This window comes from Microcebus murinus, chromosome 16, assembly GCF_040939455.1.
Source record: "Microcebus murinus isolate Inina chromosome 16, M.murinus_Inina_mat1.0, whole genome shotgun sequence".
Taxonomy (NCBI): domain Eukaryota; kingdom Metazoa; phylum Chordata; class Mammalia; order Primates; family Cheirogaleidae; genus Microcebus; species Microcebus murinus.
The window spans coordinates 24,195,388-24,215,174 of NC_134119.1; the positions used below are offsets into that span (position 1 = coordinate 24,195,388).

Consider the following 19,787-nt stretch of genomic DNA (forward strand, 5'->3'; position numbering starts at 1 on the left):
TAATAATTTTGAACTAATCGATGGGCACAGAGAGAAGTAACAATCATTGAAAATCAAGAAGGAGGGAGGGGGAAGGAGGGGAAGGCTAAAAGCCTAACTAACAGGTATAATGGATACTATTCAGGTGATGGGCACACTAATAGCCCTGACTTAAGCATTATAAAAGCTATCCACATAACAACATGTATACCCCCTTAATATTTTGAAATCATTTTTTAAAAAAGAAATCAATATGTCAATCAAAGTAGGGACTAAATGGACAGTTTATTGCTAGTGCCCAGCAAAGCACAATCCAAGAGAAAAGAAGGTCTAGTCATTGGAGTTGGTTTGTTTCTAATCCCCATAGTAAGGGTACTCCTAGAGTAGAACTAGATGAAGCCAGCAGACTTAGTCCTATCTTGCCCCATGACCTGGCAACCTGTGTTGCATACTAGAGTCATGAACTGCCTTGGCCCATTGCCATTAAGGATATTTTTTATCCAACTCTTTATGTCCTGATGCTCTGCTCCCCAGATGACCTTCCAATTCCAAGTCAGTCAGTCACAGAGAAAGAGAAGGAACCCTCTGAATGTAAACATTTCTGGAGTGTGTAACCGTGGTTTTATATTACCTAGTTTTCTGTTATCACAATAAGGTGACTGATAAACAATTATAAAAAATCACTCCACCCACAATTACAACTGACCCTCACATCGACAAACAAAGCAGAAGGGATAGACATTGTACTAGCCTCCTCAGGTTTCCATATCAAAATACCACAGACTAGGTGGCTTACATAGCATAAATTTATTTATTTCACAGTCTGGAGGTTAAAAGTCTGAAATCATGGTGCCAACATGGTCAGGTTCTGGTGAGGGCCCTCTCCCTGGCTTGCTTCTTGCTGTGTCCTCACATGGTGGAGAGAGAGAGAAAGAGAGAGAGGGAAAGTGCTCTGATGTCTCTCTTATGAGGACATTTATCCTATCAGATCAGGGCCCTATTAGGATCTCATTTAACTTCAATTACTTCCTCAGAGACCTCATGTCCAAATACAGCCAAACATTTAGTCCATAACAGACATTATTATAATAAAGGCTCATTTTGCAAAGGAGAAAACCAAGGCTTCAAAAGAATTGATGTCCTAAAATAAGTGGTAGAGTCTTTCCTAAAAACCAGGTCTTGTGATTCTGAACCACAGGATCTTTTGAAATACTAAATATCCAACCCTTTACACATCTGGTACGATTGCCCTTTGCCCACCCCTGTGATGGTAGTATGAGCAAACGTTATACAAAAGCACAAGAATAAAGACCATACAAGTGGTGGCATAAACTAAGGGCAAGGTTTGGAGACCAGACATACAAACTCATCACTCTCTAACTTCATGACTTAAGGCATATTCATTATCCTCACTAAACTTCTATTTCCTCTTCTATAAAATGGGAATAATAACCCTTTCCTTGGAGGAGCCTTGAGAAACCTAAGTAAGGTAAGGCTTATTAGGGCACTTGGCACATCTAACAGCCCTACTATGTTTCATATACTTTATTTTCTTCCATTTTCATTCTATAACTGAGGAAATGTAGGTTGCAAGAGGTTAAACAGATTTTCTGAGGGTCACACAGAAGCTAGTAACAGAACTGAATTTCCCACTAATATTTTTTTATTTCCATACAAACCAGAGAAATGAGTTTGGTAGATAAGTCGCATAAGCTTCTGAACCTGAAATTCTTTACTTTAGGATGATACACAAACACACTCTACTTTAGCTTGCCTATCTCTCCGCTGACAAGTGTTTCTCGACATTTGTGTACAAAATCCTCCAATCTGTTTGTCTAAAATACACATACCATTGTTGATAACACCGTATTTGGAATATCATCTCTCAAAATAGTCCATACTCAGCAGTAAAAGGGAGCTATTGCATAAATAAACTAAAACGTCAGAGAATCTTTAAAACAAAAATGCATTCTAACTTTGGAACATGGATTTGTCACAGCCTGGAAACTTCAAAGGATGTTAGTATTCAGTTAATCCCAAAGAAAGTTTGAGCCCACGAGAACTTTCCAACACCCGACAGAGGGAAGAAGCCTTGAGACACTACAACAGGAAGTCAGATAGCATTAAAACTTTCTCATAGATAATCTACCAAGTGAATGACAACATGCAGTTGAATGTGAAGCTAAATATAGAAAATCCCACACTCTTGGGTCTGTAAAGTAGCATGTAATAACTCAATATTTTAACATTATGTCCACACTCAAAATACTAGATATCATTTCATCCTTACAATGTCAAGGTGAAAACAGAATATCTATTTGGATTGCATGCCTTGTTTCAGGTTTTCAATGTTTAATAATAAATGATGAAAATGATTCACCATTGTTAATGTTCTGAGACTGATGAATAAATTAATAAATCTACATCTTATAATAGATCCTTGGAAACACTTCTATTCTAGAACAAAATTTACAGCAGAGTATATAAATCCTGAACAGAATTGACTATGTGACCAGTATATTAACTGCTATGGGAAAAAACATACGTGTTAATGATATTCTTTTGCAATCAAGGAAAAATAAACTCTACTCAGAAACAAAGCAATAAAACATCAGTAACTAATAGCTTTAATTCGGAAGTTAATTTTGGCACTTTCTATTTCTTAAAAGATTGAACAAGTGTTTTGAGTTCAGTGAACCTAAATCCAGATTCCTGTTATAAATTAGTTTACCCATAAGCCTAACTAAACTCTTTATTGAAAGGAATATGGTCATGGACGTAGATAGAATAGGCATTAGAGACTCAGAAGAGTGAGAGTGTAGGAGGGTGGGAGAGGAATGAGAGATGAAAAATTACTTAATGGGTACAACGGACACTGTTTAGGTGATGGTTACACTATAAGCCCAAACTTCATAATGACATATTATATCCATGTAACAAAACTGCACTTGTATATCCTAAATCTATTAAAATTTAAAAAAAATTTTTTTAAATATAGTAAATTGGCTATGACTTTATTTTTAAACTAATTCTAACATACCCATAATTCTTTTAGCAAGAATTTCCATCAATACATGAGTGGATTAATAAAATCTGGCATATGTATACCATGGAGTTCTACTCAGCCACAAAAAAAAACAAACAATGGTGATCTAGCACCTCTTGTATTATCCTGGATGGAGCTGGAACACATTCTACTAAGTAAAGTATCACAAGAATGGAAAAACAAGTACCACATGTATTCATCATCAAATTGGTATTAATTGATCAACACTTATGTGCACATATAGTAGTAACATTCATCGGGTGTCAGGCAGGTGGTGGGGGGAGGAGGGAATGGGTATGTTCACACCTAATGGGTGCGGTGCGCACTGTCTGGGGGATGGACATGCTTGTATCTCTGACTCAGGTGGGCAAAGGCAATATATGTAACCTAAACATTTGTACCCCCATAATATTCTGAAATTAAAAATATGTATATATTAAATAAATAAACTAAAAAAAAAGAATTCCAGCATGTGAACTATGAAATGGAATTATTTCAAGAGTTGCTTCTTTTATACTAGATGGTAATAATATCTTCTCCTTGCAGAATCTCATCACACACAATTTCAAAGGCAGGAAGAAAAGGAGAATACCTGAAAGGCTAATTACAGAGCTGGAGAGATACATGATAAAACATTAAAATAAATGAGATAGATGAATTATCAGAGGGCAGAGCTGAAGACTGATGAACCATATTTAGTACGCTAATCCCAAGTGTTTATTTTGCATTCTTCTTGCCTTTAAAGATGACAGGTTGTGATCAATTGCTTCCCTTGAAGCCTGGCTGCTTTCCTGCCCTAGCATTTAATTTCTGTTTGATGTTCTTCACTTTGTGTCAATGTATGAACTACTGTTAAGATATATAGCAGCAATTAAAATAATTCATCCATCTGTGTATAATTAAAGACCAAGTTAAATGTAATGACAACTTTATCTGGCAAGCTAACTATCATCTAAAAAAGAGATTGTCTCTGCAACAGTTTCTCTAGTAGATAAATTATTCCAGTTAGTGGTAGTTTAAAATTTTTCCTTCAAAAAAATGGAGATTTTATTTAATGATGTCACTGGGTAAATGAAATGAGAGAAGATATGGAAGTATCTTTAATTTCTTTTCTATATAACAAAAAAACTTCTTGGTGGCTAACTCAAAGGTTGGAGTAGAAAAGTGACTTTTGACTCAATGATTTTAATCAGTCATAAAGATTCAAGGTGACTAAAAAAAAAATCAAGTGCCTTAAATTTTTAAAACATTGAGACCAGCTTTATGGTGAAGTAATTGCTGGATACATTGTTATTTTAGAATGAAGAAAAAATTTCTTGGAGTATTTTTTAACTTATTATTGCTCTTCTATACTAAACAGAGCACATTAGTTATATTTTAAATTAATTTTTGGATACAAAAATCAGGGAGAAAAAAAGCTAAAATATTCACTCATATTTCCCACACCCTAAAATAAATAAAATTACTGATTCATACTTCGTTTAATAGCCTTTCTGCCTTTTCTCAACTAGATATATCCATATACACATATACACAGATCTGTACACAATTAGAGTCATATTATCACATACTGTTTTGAAAGCTGCTTTTTTCACATGACAATACATTATGAATATTTTTAATATATTTAAAGGATTCTAAAACATAACCCAGCAATTTTATATTTAATAGATATAGTAACCAAAATCAGGTCTCAAATATCCTTTAATCGTTCTCTGATAAGCACAATTTGGTGACCAACGAAGCTAAACACTATTTCTTTTCTCAGTGTTTCATAGTTCTCCCTATAAATATCTCTCACCTCCTTCATTAAATATATTCCTAAATGTTTAATTTTCTTTGATGCTGCTGTGAAAAGTGCTGCGTTATTGATTTGATTTTCCACTTGACTGTTATTGGCATATATGAATGCCACTGATTTGTGTGCATTAATTTTGTATACTGAGACTTTACTGAATTCGTTTATCAATTCCAAGAGTCTTTTGGTTGAATCCTTGGGATTTTCTAGATATAAGAGCATATCATCAGCAAAAACTGAGAGTTTGACCTCTTCTATCCCCATTCGGACACCCTAAATTCCCTTCTTTTGTCTGATTGCTCTGGCTAGGACTTCCAGCACTATGTTGAGTAGAAGTGGAGATAGTGGGCAACCTTGTGTGGTTCCAGTTTTAAGCGGGAAAGCTTTCAATTTTTCTCCATTCAATATGATATTGGCTGTGGGTGTATTGGATATAGCCTTGATAATTTTAAGAAATATCCCATCTATGCCTATTTTGTTAAGGGTTTTTATCATAAAAGTGTGCCGGATTTTATCAAATGCTTTTTCTGCATCTATTGAGAGAATCATATGGTCTTTGTTCTTGATTTTATTTATGTGGTGAGTTGCATTTATAAATTTGCTTATGTTGAACCAGACTTGTATCTCTGAGATAAAGCCCACCTGGTCATGGTGAATTATTTTTTTAATGTGCTGTTAGATTCAATTTGCTAAGACTTTGTTATGGATTTTTGCCTCTATATTCATGAGGGATGTTGGTCTTTAGTGTTCTTTTTCTGTTGTGTCTGTTCCTGGCTTTGATAGCAAGGTAATATTGGCTTTATAGAATGAGTTGGGAAGGATACCGTCCTTCTCAATGTTGTGGAATTATTTCTGCAGTATAGGTTTGAGTTCTTTGTAGGTTTGGTAAAATTCAGGTGTGAACCCATTTGGTCTGGGACTTTTTTTTTTTTTTGGAAGATTTTTTATTGCTGCTCCAATTTCTGTGCTTGATATTGGTCTGTTCAGGAATTCTATTTCCTCCTCATTGAACTTAGGGAGGTTATGATCTAACACAGGCACATTTCATTTTACTATACTTCACTTTATTGTGCTTTGCAGATACTGAGTTTTTTACAAATTGAAGGTTTGTGGCTACCCCATGTCAAGCAAGTCTATTGACATCATTTTTCCATATCTGTATAACAATTTGGTAATTCTCACAATATTTCAAACTTTTTCATTATTATTATATCTGCTATAGTGATCTTTAATGTTACTATTGCAATTGCTTTGAGGTGCCACACACTGTGCCCATATAAAACAACAAACTTAATCAATAAATGTTGTGTGTGTTCTGACTGCTCCACCAACCAGCTGTTACCCCATCTCTCTCCCTATCCTTGGGCCTCCCTATTGCATAAGACACAACAATATTGAAGGTAGGCCAATGAATAACCCTACAATGGCCCTACATGTTCTAGTGAAAGAAGAGTTTCATGTCTCTCACCTTAAATCAAAAGCTAGAAATGACTAAGCTTAGTGAGGAAGACAAGTCAAAAACTGAGATAGGCCAAAAACTACACCTCTTGCATCAAGCAGTTAACCAAATTATGAATGCAAAGGAATAGATCTTGAAGGAAATTAAAATGCTACTCCAGTAAACACACAAATAAGAAAGCAAAACATGTATATTGCTGATATGAAGAAAGTTTGTGCGGTCCATATAGATCAAACCAGCCACAACATTCCCTTAAGCCAAATTCTAATCCAGAGTTAGTCCCTAATTCATCTGAATTCTATGAAGACTGAGAGAACTAAGGAAGCTACAGAAGAAAAGTCTGAAGCTAGCTTAGGTTGGTTCATGAGATTTAAGGAAAGAAAGCATCTCTGTAACATAAAAGTAAAGTGAAGCAGCAAAGTGAAGGTGGCTACACTAAATGACATATTTTCATTGGAGACCATACCAATTTATCTGAGAACAAGATGCCATCTAGGACTTTCATACCTAGAGAGGAGAAGTTAATTCTTGGATTCAAAGTTTCAAAAAACAGACTCACTCTCTTGTTAGGGACTAATACAGCTGGCAACTTTAGGTTGAAGTCAATGCCCATTTATCACTCCAAAAATCCTAGGGCCCTTAAGAATTATGCTAAATCTACTCTGCCTGTGCTCTATAAATGGAACAACAAAGCCTGGATGACAGCATATCTGTTTACAGCATGGTTTACTGAATATTTTAAACCCACTGTTGAGACCTACTGCTCAGAATAAAAGATTCTTTCAAAATATTACTACTCATTGACAATGCACCTGGGCACCCAAAGAATCTGATGGAGGTGTACAAAGAGATTAATGTTTTCATGCCTGCTAATACAATATCCATTCTTCAGCCCATGGATCAAGGATTCATTTTTACTTCCAAGTCTTCTTATTTAAAAAATACATTTTGCAAAGCTATAGCTGCCAAAGATAGAGACTCCTCCGATGGATCTGGGCAAGTTCTCCCACACTCCCAAATCAAGTTTGTACCTGAATCATGCAGTGAAGCTACTTGGGTCTTTATCCAAAAGCACACAAGAAGTTTCCCCAGGAAGCTAGATGCCTGTTGGCTATGGAGACCCTGCAGGAGAGGTGCAACAGTTGTATGGGGGAATGGGAGGGCACAGCAAACGGGACCACCATAAGGATTTAGGCAATGCTGGGGACTTTACTAGGAGTAAGACAAGGACACTCCAGGAGTGTACAGAGACCTGAGCATAAGACAAAGACAGCAATTATTCTGAAAATTTCTACAGCTAACAAGAAACAAAGCTGCCCATGGCCACCGAGGATACCTTGTGTTCTTTGAGGAAGAAGACAGTAGAATGAGTTGAGTTGGTGAGAATGACACTTTGCTGTCCTCAGTATCCTCTTGTCTACACCCAAAAATACTAAGTTCCAATGTGAATTCAGTAAGTTTCAAAGGCTCTTCTGAGGGCAGTGGGACTCACTCCTTCTGTCTATCAAAACTTCCCAATTTAAAACTTCATTCTTCAACTTAAGTCTATCAATCCTATTGAAATATAAATGTTCCGAGTTTGCATTTGAACTTAACCTAGTGTCTTCAATATAAGACTCAACATGCATGAATGGCAGTGATTTACTAGAGTGGGAGTTGATAAGAAATACAGAAAAGATTCCCTGTGGGTTGAGGACCTGAGGGGTAGGAAATTATTCTCCCAAGGAGGAGTAGAGAGTAGCCTCTTACATCACTAGACCCACAGTCTCTCCTTCATAATGTTGTCAAAAGTATCATTCCTGACCCTCTGATTTCATTTTCCAAGATGGCTTATAACAGAAGCTATAGTGGTGAATCATTTTTCTTCTGATGAAGGCTACAGTGTAATGATTACCAATAAAAATACTAATCCTTCTTGGTTACACAATGAATTATTTTGTTCCTGTTCTTCATGTAGCAGAATATAATGTGAAAATATTTTGGAGTGATTTGAGTTCATTGTAATTACTGCTCACCCTGAAAGCTTAGAGAGGTGCAGGTGACAAAATCAAACTTGTTTTAGTTTCAACTGAGCCAGGTTTAAAATGAAGTCCCCAAAGATGAAAGGCTAATGCCTCAACTTCTTCAATTTCAAAGACCAATATATGTTTAATCATTTTTAAAATGTAAAAGCAACATTTAAAAAGTAATAATTTTAAATTTTTATCAATGTGAGTAAACATACATAAAGAGACTTTATTTTTTGGTCCACAACAATCATTTCAATAAGAAGAAGTCAAAAAATCCAAATACAATAGAAAAGTGGATCTTCTCTCAACAGGGTTTTCAATATAATAGGTTTGCCCTTCTTCCTCATATTAACCTAAGTTTCACTCCATTTTCCCAAGAGCTCACATACAATAACAACTAAATCAGGAACTTTTAAAAAGGTAATAAATCTTCACCCAATATAAGCCCTGTTTTGAGTGAATATTTTAATAATGGTATGCTCTGTGTTTTTATAATGCTAAATTGAAGCTTGGCTAAAGTCCAGAGCAGCGAGAAACAATCGGCATATGCATGAGTTATGTTGCTGTTTATATTCCCTTCCCAAAGCTCTGATTTAAGCAGGGGATTCTGCCTTAATCACAGACACTTAGTAAATGAAAGTTGCTTATATTTCTCAAGCAAGTTTGAATCTCTTTGGTCTGGCAGAAAGTCAAGCTTCCCAAATATTTTTATGTACAATCATTTCCAGTCCGATAAAAGTCATAATTAGACAATCAAATAAAGATCTATGTGAATGCATAAAGAACATCTGGGTAATTTGTTAACTAGCTAATGTTTAGTCCTTCAATTATTATATAGGGTTTATGTGATACACTTTTTATAACTAGCACATGTAATGTTATACTACAGCATGTAATATTAAGAGTTTGAAGATAAATAAAGATTATATAATCTTATATTCTTTCATCACTGAAAAAGCTATAATGTTAATAAAATACCTCAACAAGCTGTCCTCATTATTGTTTTCTATCTGGAAAGAAAGAAAAGCTATAAAATTTCTCTTCCAAAATTAGTCCAAACAGTACTAGATAGGTTTGGATACATTTTCAGATACACATCTAGATCTGAATCTCTTAATTTTTACAATTTCAACCACTTTTATGAGCCTGTTGATACATACAGATACTTGAATAAGATATGGCCTCCCAGTGCCTAACCACAAGATACACAGATGCAGAAAATGAGAGGATAAAAGTCACCAAGGAGCGACATAGATAGTACCAGACACTGATCCATGAGGTATAATTGGGAAGTTGAAGACAGTTTATATTTTTAAGGACCGGATGATTAGAAATCAAGGGTAAGTTTTATTTATGCACATTTATTAGCATTTCCTGAATAATATAAACTTTACATTTCAAGTTACAAAGGTGCCTTTTGATCCTCAAGAAGAGATTTAAAAATCAGTTTGGGCCTTACCCACCGAATCAAGGCAACACTATACTTGATTATTCCCTTTCTCTAAAGCCATTGAACTTGGCCTGTGTCCAGTTGGAAAATACATACCAAGACCAATTCAGATGCAAATGCACCACTTTCCACATAACAGTGGTTTAGGAAAGCAACGTTGGCTTTTCTCAAGAGATCAGATCAAGATGGTAAATGCAACGTCCCTGTAAATGCAGCTTCCCTGGCAGTGCTGGCTCTGTGGACACGCGCCATGTGCCGTCTTACAGGGCCCCACCCTCAGGAGAACTTTGCACTTGGTTTAATGTTTTGCTGTCGCTATCATGATACCCATAATAATTTTTTCTTTGAACCTATGTTTTGTAAATGAAGACTGATGGGACAGTGGAGCATGCCTGTGAGCAGAGGAAATACTGCAGGCCACAGTGTATGTACACACAGAATCGTGCCCACAGATACAGCAGGCAGCGTGCCTGCAATAGTTGGCCTGGTCTCATGGTACACAATAGTGGGCTGGGAGCAGCCTGGGGTGCTGCAGAGCCCCAAGGGGACAACCAGACTGGGACCCGAGCCCAGGTGGGTGGTGGCAGTGGTGGCAGCTGTAGCAGCATAAGCATTGGTGAGAGTGCTCCTAGTCCTGAGAAAGGAGACACTCTGCCTGGAGCAGCATCGGGACATTGGTGGGAGGCCAGCTTGCCTGTGCAACCTTGGAGCCCAGCCCTGTGCGCTGGCACAAATACTAGCTCTCCAGCCAGAGGGCCAGGGTAGGAACTGCCAGTTATCAGACAGTAAACTCTGCTACTAGACACCAAGAAGAGGTACACATGGACATTACACAATAAGATATCTCAAGGAGTTATAATACCTCCAAAGAGATACTACTAATTTTTAAAATTGCTGCAATGTTGAAAAACAAATAGAAATCAAATGTAAAGATGGTCACATTCAATGGAAAAGAACATTATTTTCACAAATGAAAGTTACATAAGAAAGAAAATAGTGCTAACAGAGGACATGACACCTGAGAGATATGATGTTTACATTGACAAAACGAGTTGTTCAAGAATGTTAGGATCAATTTTACTCATAATAGCCCCAAATTGGAAACAACTCAAATAGCAATTGACTGGAGAAATAAACTAATATATCCACACAATGAAACAGTGCTCAGCAATAAAAAAGAACAGACTATTGAGATACACAACAACATGGATAAATCTCAAAAAAAATAACTTATGCTAAGCAAAAGAAGCAAGACACAAAAGAATACATACTATATGATTTTATTTATATGAAGTTCAAAAATGGTCAAAATTAATCTATAGTGACAGAAATCAGAGTAGAGGTTGCCTGCTTTGGGGGGGCAGGGCAGAAATTAACTTGGAAGAAGTACTGGAGAACTCTCTCATATGTATATTATAATACTATTAAAATAAAATAGTAAAGTAATTAAAAACTAAACAAAAATTATGACAATGAAATAATATTTTCATCAAAAATTATTAATTCTGATCATTATATAACCTACAACTTAATGCATTCCAAAAATTTCACAACTTGAGATTGTACAGCTAATAAAGGAAATATTTAATTAAATTTTCACTGATTCATTGAGGATGCATAAAACATGTGTGGCTGTGATTAGGAAGCACATTAGCAGAGTCAATGCTAAATAAAAATAACTGGGCATAGGAAGTTTCCTTTCTGTAAGTATTAAACCATCATGGAAACATCAAATGAGGAAGGAAAATGAATCTCAAGAAATCATCCCATTAGGCTCCTTTCCTTCAGGCAAGTAAAAGATCTAACCATTCCAGAATGGGATCTTTCTACTGTCACCCTGGTGTAGTCACCATTGGCAACGTCTTTGTTACATTCATCCAAAATCAATCCAACTGTAATGTAAGCCCCTGCCCTATTGTTCTGCTTTCTGTTGAGAAGCACCTCAAAAGTCTAATATTTTTCTTAGATGAGTACATTATGATATATTCAAATAATATCAAACTGTTCAATAGCCTGTTCAATTTACTAGTGTAGGAGAATATTTGAGAATAAGAAAACATAATGATAATATAATATTAGTGAAAAAAAGCTAAAACTCAGCAGATCCAAAAAATTCTGTTCTTCTAATTATAAAACATATACATATGTATATTTAACACAATAGCATAATATATAATTCTAGAGAAAAAGAACAGAAAAGATATAAAATAAATGCTAACAGTGTTTATCTCTGAGTGAAAAGATTGTAGATGGATTTATTTTCTCCTTATAGCTTTTTTGCACTTTTTACAATTTCTGCAATAGACTTATGTTACTTTCGAAATCTAAAAAAAGAATATGTAAAGCATAGAATAAATTATCAAGTACTGGAAGGAGGTGCCTCTATTAGTCTTTGAAATCAAGGAAGTTCTAAAGGAAATGAAGGTAATTTTTATATTTTAGGATAAGACAAACTTGAGAAATTACACACAAGTTGATATTCTCTATAAATCTAGGATAGGAGTATTTGGAAATGCTGACCCTGCTAGTACTTACTTTTTTAATTTCTTACATTGGTGTTATCTGTAATGTAACCCTATAATTAGTCATCCACAAGTGAGAGCAGGTCCGATTCATAATGCATTGGGACAAACAGCATCCACAATAACTGTACCAGGCAAACCAATGAATATGGTCACCCTAGTTATGAACAATAACTAGTGGAGCAAAAAACTACATCTTTTCCAGTAATGTTCAATATTTTCTTTCAGATGAAATTAAGAAGCATTTTTTTAAAATGTATGCCACACACACATTTCTTGAATACATTTCAGTAGGAGACTGGCTTTTGAAAAAACTAAGAGAAATAATAAAATCCTAATTACAAACTTTGCTTTCAGAGAAGAGGTAAGTATTTTCCCAAAGAGCAGAAAAAAAAAAAAATCCAGGCAGTGAGGTTACCAGGAACCAAACAAGATGAAACAGGGTGTAAATCCCAAATTGAGAAGCCCACAGCCAAGGGCAAAAGAGGGAGATACCCATAAAAAGAGAAAAGGATAAGAATCAAACAGAAATATTGTGCAAGTAAACTCTGCCAAACTGGAAAGGAAATCCCAGAGGGGATTATTCAAAAACATGTTAAGCTACAAGATAGAATTCCTCAGCTTTGATAAGACAACCGTTTCTCCAGTGGCTTCCACATTTGCTCTGACAGTTAACAGGCAGGGAGGCCTGCTGGGCTACTCAGGAATCATCACTGGCTGTTGGGCAAGTTTCTCTTCCAGGTTAGCAGTCTCCTGGAGGGTGTTCCCACCCCTGCCTGTCTTACTGAGGGCCTCTTCTCAATCAACGTGACCTGCCTCCATCTAGGTATTCGAGGGCTAACTCATATAGTAAGTTAATAGTCATATATTTAATTAATAGCTAATTTTGCTCAAGGTTATACCTATATGCATTCTTAATGGAAGCAATCTATATTTTAGTTTAGAGATTCATGAACTGAAATCAGAAAGTGAATGGAAGATTTCTGGGTATTCCCCAAATTGCTGGCTTCTTCTTCCCCTTCGAGAATACCCAGGCTAGGAAAGTCAAGCCCGGTGCAAACCCTTAATCGAGAAGGAAAACTCCCCAATGCTCTGAAACCTCTGGAGTCATTTGACTTGATTGGAAAAGCACTGGACCACGCATTTGGGGATCTGGGTCCTAGTGCTGGCCTTATCATGGTCTAGCTATGAAACCAATTCCCCATCTCTCAATGTCCCAGTGGCCCCATTTGTTTTAAAAGAACAGGTGACCAGGACCAGCAGGTTGCCATTACAATTATAAAAGACCAAAAATACTTTTAGTGGCAAGAATAGTGACATATTTAGCAGTGATCTGCCAATGGTAACAGTCCTTGTTATTCACAGATTCCATATTTGCAAATTCACTTGCTTACTAAAGTTTATTTGTAACCCCCAAATCAGGACTCATACATTGATCATTTGTGGACATTTGCAGAGCAACACAATATTTGAGTCACCCAAACCACATGTTCCCAGCTGTGGTTGTCTAGTGTTTCCAATCACAAGAAGACTATGATGTGCCCTGCAGAGAAAATACATGTTAGTTAAGCTTAATTCTGGCATAAGGTATAGTGTGGTTGATCACTAGTTCAATGTTAATGTTTTATAGATCAATAATATATATTCAGTAAGTGTCCTTAAACAGAAACATACATAAAACAAGGTTATATATTAATCAGTTGATTAAAATATTGTGAGGCCCACAGGAAACTAACCTTATATTTCTCCTAACAGTAATAGTTCAGGATCTGTTAATTCAGTGTTCCAGGAGACTTTTATAGAATATGACTACCACAATTGTAAATCAACTATACTTTAAGGAAAAAATGAGAGAGAAAATGAAGAGATCACAATGCAGAAGAAAGTAGAAAAGAGTTTTATATTTTCTTGCCCAAACAAAGCTACCTTCTAAATATTGAGTACTAAGAGTACTAAGATTGTTGTTACTAATCCAGGTATTTTTCAAGGGCACAGTATCCCTCAAAACCAAGGTTTGAGGAGCTTTTCATAATGCCATTTTGGCAAAGAGAATGTAGGAGATAACATGTCTCCATCTGCCTTTGTAAGGAGTAGACTAGGAATCATAGTGAGGTAATAGAAATAAAAGGAAGACTAATAGAGCTGGTAGAAAGTCCTGCCTTTAAATAAGCAGCGACATCCCAAAAACCAGTTGGAAAACAGGTGACTCATTTGGCAATGTTGCAGTTATTAGAGACCCTTGGTCAACAATATCACTTCCAGTCAACTCCAGCTCTTTGTGAACTTGACTTGGTGGCAACCAGCCCTTCCCCACAGATCATCTTTCAAAACTTCAGACACATGAAGACACCATCTCTAGTGAATACCAAACCACATGTCCCACAGCCTCACCTATACCTCACTTCTCTTAAACTCTGGCTGTATTAATCAAGTAATGTCTGAGATAACACAAAATTAAGCATGAAAACTATACCAGACCCATAAGCCATAGGCCTACTCCCCAGCCAAGCAAAGAACAATTTAAATAAAAAATTTAAAAGTAAGCACTGTGACCCTTTCACTACCTACATCATTCATGATTATTGTATGGGTTTATGAAAGGTTATTTTCCTTTTTTTTAATTTTTTAAAAAATATATTTTGCTAATCTTCTCTGTATCGTTCCAATTTTAGTATATGTGCTGCCGAAGTGAGCACTGAAAGGTTATTTTCTAACCATTATATTACATTATAGATATGAAATTTTTAAAATGTTTTTGTTCCAGACTTACCATTAAAGAAATAACCATAAAGATTGAATCTCATACTTACATGTTTATTTTGGTTGCTACTCTTTAATCTGGTTGATATGATTTTTTTAAGTAACACCCAGACAAGTGTTATTTTTTTTAAAAAGGATATGTTTTCTTAAAGTTGTTACATTACCATTGTCTACTAAGAAGAAAATATCAATCTGAATTTCTAAAATCTACAGTTCCATCTACTGGCAACCTCCAGTACTGTTTTAGGTTGCATTCTCACATTTCAGACAAACCATGCGGTTTCTACCTGTGATATCTTTTGAAAGAAGAGTGGCACTGCCTATCTGTACACCCAGAAAAAACAAGCACTGTGAGTACAAACATTAAAATACCTTTTGTATGATAGACCTAAAATACTTTTGTATCTTAATCAAAATCACTCAATGGCTTTCCCAAATGTCATGGCTCCCCATTTATCAATTTCCTTCTTCAGTTCTTCTCTGCTACCTATTGAAAAATCCAAATGCATTATACATGAATCTTAGCTTATACTTATATAATCCATCTACTATTTTTGCTAATTGCCTAGAGTGAACTAGTTTCTTAGGGATTAAATTCATCTTTTTTACCATAGAGTAAAATTGGTTTTTTGTTGTGAACTTAGGGCATATCCAATAGATGTTCTCTGATGATTACAATAATATAACAAAATGATTCTCTAAGTATAGTAATGTTCTTGTATACCTTTCATTCAGTGATAGAGAGGCAACCAAACTTCTTACCTTGGTGGAGATTATGGTGTAAATAAATACAAGAACCCTAGCAATTATAGTCCTGTACTGCAGATGATATTGTTGTCAGTGATGGACTACATATGATAGTGGTCCCATAAGATTATAAAACCTTATTTTTACTGTACCTTTTCTATGTTTAGATAGATTTACGCAAATACTTACCATCGTGTTACAATTGCCTACAGTATTCAGCACAATAGTTCAATAACATGCTATGTGGGTTTTTAGCCTAGGAGTAACAGACTTTATCCTATATCCTAGGTGTGTAGTAGGCTATACCATCTAGGTTTATGTAAGTCCACTCTGTGATGTTCACACAATTCCCATCTAGCCATATCCAAACATCCATTCTCAGCAACATTTGACATGGTAGATCTTTCTTTCCTTAAAATGTTTCTTCCTTTGGCATCAAAGCTTCCTGGTTTATTATGTTTCAGTATTTCATAGGTAACAACCTCTGGTATAGAAAAAGTTAAATTTTAAAATTTTGGTTTTATGACTAAAGTTAGTCTATATATGAGTACTTGTCCTCCTGCCTGATGGCAGAAAATATAATCAGTTAGCTCCATGTAAATTCAATCATTTCAGTGACCTTTCTGCATCTTTTGCTACTTCCGTCTCTTCTCTTTAACCACTAAATGTTGGAGGGCTTCAGGGCTCAGGAATTCTTACTTTCTCTTCTCTACTATACTGGAGATTCTTAAATTCTTTTGTGCCATGGTTCCCTTTAATAGCCTGAAGAAGCCTCTGTACCCCTTCTCAGAAAAAATACTTTTAAAGACATATAATAAAATATATAGCATTATAAAGGAAACAAATTATATTGAAATACAGTTGTCAAAATATTTTAAGACTATTTTATAATATGTGACAGGCTTTTTAACGCATTAAATTAAAACAAGATGTAGGTTCAATAAGCACTGTGATCTCAAAGTAATAATAATAAATTTACAAGGAAACACTATTTCAGGATATCTACAACAACTATGATGTGACATAAAAGATCTCTGTTTTCTATTGATGACTAAGTCATGAGTACAATTAATGTTGCTATGGTTTGTATCCTACATTCATAAAGAAGAAAGTAAATTGCTAATTTTTAGTTAGAGGTTAATAAAAAAATGTATTTTGTTAATCCAAGTTCATGGGCACCCCAAATTCTGTCCACAGACTCTTTTGTGGATCCATGGACCCCATATTCAGAACATCTTGTATTGAATATTTACTCCCTAAGTGATCTCATGCATTCCATGGATTTTAAAACTATACGCTAATGGCTTCTAAACATAGCTCCCTAGCTCCAGCCTCTCTCCTGAGTGCCAGACTTTTTTTTATATATGGAGCTGCCTACTAGATATGTCTACTTGAATGTCTAACAGACATCTCAAATATATCATGCCACACACTGAATTCTAGATCCTTTGCCTTCCCAAGTTCAGCAAATGACACTGCCAGTCACCCAGTTGCTCAGACCAAAGAGTTATCCTTGAGGACTCTCTTTCCTTTGCATCCCACATGTCATCCCACCCTGTCAACAGTTCCTTCAAAATGCCTCTGGAATCTGGCCACTTCTCCTTACCTCCATTGCTACCAAAACTTTCTCCCAACCACCACAACCATTTGCTTGGAGGACTGAGATAACCTCCCAATGGATCTCTATACACCTAGTTCTCCCCCCTGTCCCTTCACCAAACAGCAATAAGAATGCCCTCTGGAAACATAAGTAGGATCCTGTGATCTCTCTCCTAAACCCTACAAGGACTTCCCACCACACAAGAGTAAAATGCAAATTCCCAACTCATTGTGGCCTACAAATGCTCTACACAGTCTCCCATTTTTATGATCTCATCTCCTACCATTCTCCACCTTTCTCATGCTGCTCTGGTGGTACTGAAATATCTTGTTGTTCCCTAAGGACACCAAGCTTATCACAACCCCAGAGCCTCAACCCAGGGAAATTTGCTGTCCCTCAAGCTGGACTGCTCTTCCCGAGATCTTTGCGTAGCTTACTTCTTCTGTTAGGCTTCTGTTCAAATATTACCTTCTCAGAAAGATTTTCCATGACCTTCCTCTAAAATAAACCCCCAATTCCCTAGCTTTTTGCCTGTTTTATTTTTTCATAGTTCTCATTACTACCTGAAATGATGTTACTTATATATCATATTTGTGGCTAAGAACATTCTTTGTAAATATTCCATCAACGGAATTTCTGTGCAATTAGCACAGACTTGATACCAGAAGCCCTATCCTGCTCCAGATGTATAAAATATGTTTTAATAAAAATCAACACACATAGCTGAGTCTAAAAACAAGGAGGTAAAAAATTCAGATGCCATAAATGAGGAGAAAACTCATATCCAAAGCCACAGGGCTAAGCAAGAATTAAGTCCATGAAGCCTTGGAGACATGCAGGATAACAAGTTGCTTTAGGGTTTTAGTCATAAAGCCAAGATCCAGGAAAGAGTCTAAGAAAACTCCACCACTGCCTAGAGCTATGGTGCAGAAGTGAACCACACAACCCAGGCTGTGATGGAAAGAAGTTACCAGAGAAGAGTTGCAAAGCACATACCTTTGGCTATGCTGCACACATACACACACCTAAATGGTATATAAAACCCAAGTGAAAACACTAGTATAAAAATTAATTTGTAGTCAGTAAACCCAATAAATATCCAACAGAAGCTGTGGTGAAACCACTCTAGGGACGCCCGCACAACTTAAGGCACTCAGGAGACTCTTGAGTAAAATATTTCCCACCAAAAATAACCTCATTCCTAAAAAGTTCACAAAGGAAACCCACCATCAATAGATATATTCAGAGATGAAACAAATGGAGAATTCACCCATGAAGGACTAGAGATCATGGAGCTAAATCTGAAAGGGGCTTGAAAATAAGCATGTTTAAAAACGTTTAAATGAGTAACATTAAATTAGTAAATATAAAGTACTACAACCATTATGGAAAATAGTATGAAGATTCCTCAAAAACCTAAAAATTGAACTACCATATGATCCAGCAATTTCACTACTCTGGTACATAGCCAAAGGAATTGAAATCAATGTAGAAGAGATATCTGCACTCCCATGTTCACTGCAGCTCTATTCACAATAACCAAGATATGGAATCAACTTAAGTGTCCATCAACAGATGAATGGATTTTAAAAATGTGGTAGAGATGCACAATAGAATACTATTTAGCCATGAAAAAGAAGGAAATCTTGTCATTTGCAGCAACATGGATGCAACTGAAGGTCATGATGTTAAGTGAAATAAGCGAGGCACAGAAAGACAAATATTACATGTGCTAACTTATATGCAGCATCAAAAAAAAGTTTAATTTATAGGAGTAGAGAGTAGAACAGTGGTTACCAGAAGCTGAGAGAGGGGGTTTGTGAGGAGATGGGAGGGAATGGGGAATTATTAGTTAAAGGGATATAAAATTTCAGATAGACAGAGAGAATAAGTTTTGAGATCCTTGGATAGTAAGCTGACTACAGTCAACAATAATGTAGGGTATATTTCAAAATAGCTGAGAGTAAATTTCAAATGTCTCACCACAAAAAAATATAAGTGAGGTGACAAATATGTCAATTAGCTTGATTTGATCATTCTACATTGTCTTGTACATATATCAAAAGATCACACTGTACCCCATAAATGTACACAATTATGATTTGTCGATTAAAATAACATTAGTTTTAAAATTTTTAAAGCATATAGCCCAAATGCCCATTGATTCATGAGTGAATTATCAAAATGTGGTATATGTATACCATGGAATATTACTCAGCCATAAAAAGGATGAATTAATGCCTTTTGCAGCAATTTAGAAGGAACTGGAGACCATTACCCAAAGCAAAGTATCTCAAGAATGAAAAAATAAACACCACATGTACTCTCTAATAAATTCGAACTAATCAATGGGCACACAAGTGCACTTAGGGAAGTAAATGTCATTGGAATTCAAAAAAGGAGGAGAGGGGAGGGGA

The 19,787-nt window shown here is 35.8% G+C and overlaps 1 long non-coding RNA gene and 1 pseudogene across 1 annotated transcript in view; both read right to left on the reverse strand.

Annotated features, from left to right (window-relative positions):
- The window catches only part of LOC105865958 (uncharacterized), a 138,117-nt gene that overhangs the window by 36,423 nt on the left and 81,907 nt on the right, over window positions 1–19,787 (reverse strand). The gene's annotated exons all lie outside the window — the stretch shown is intronic.
- Window positions 14,904–14,959, reverse strand: LOC142861468 (uncharacterized; annotated as a pseudogene).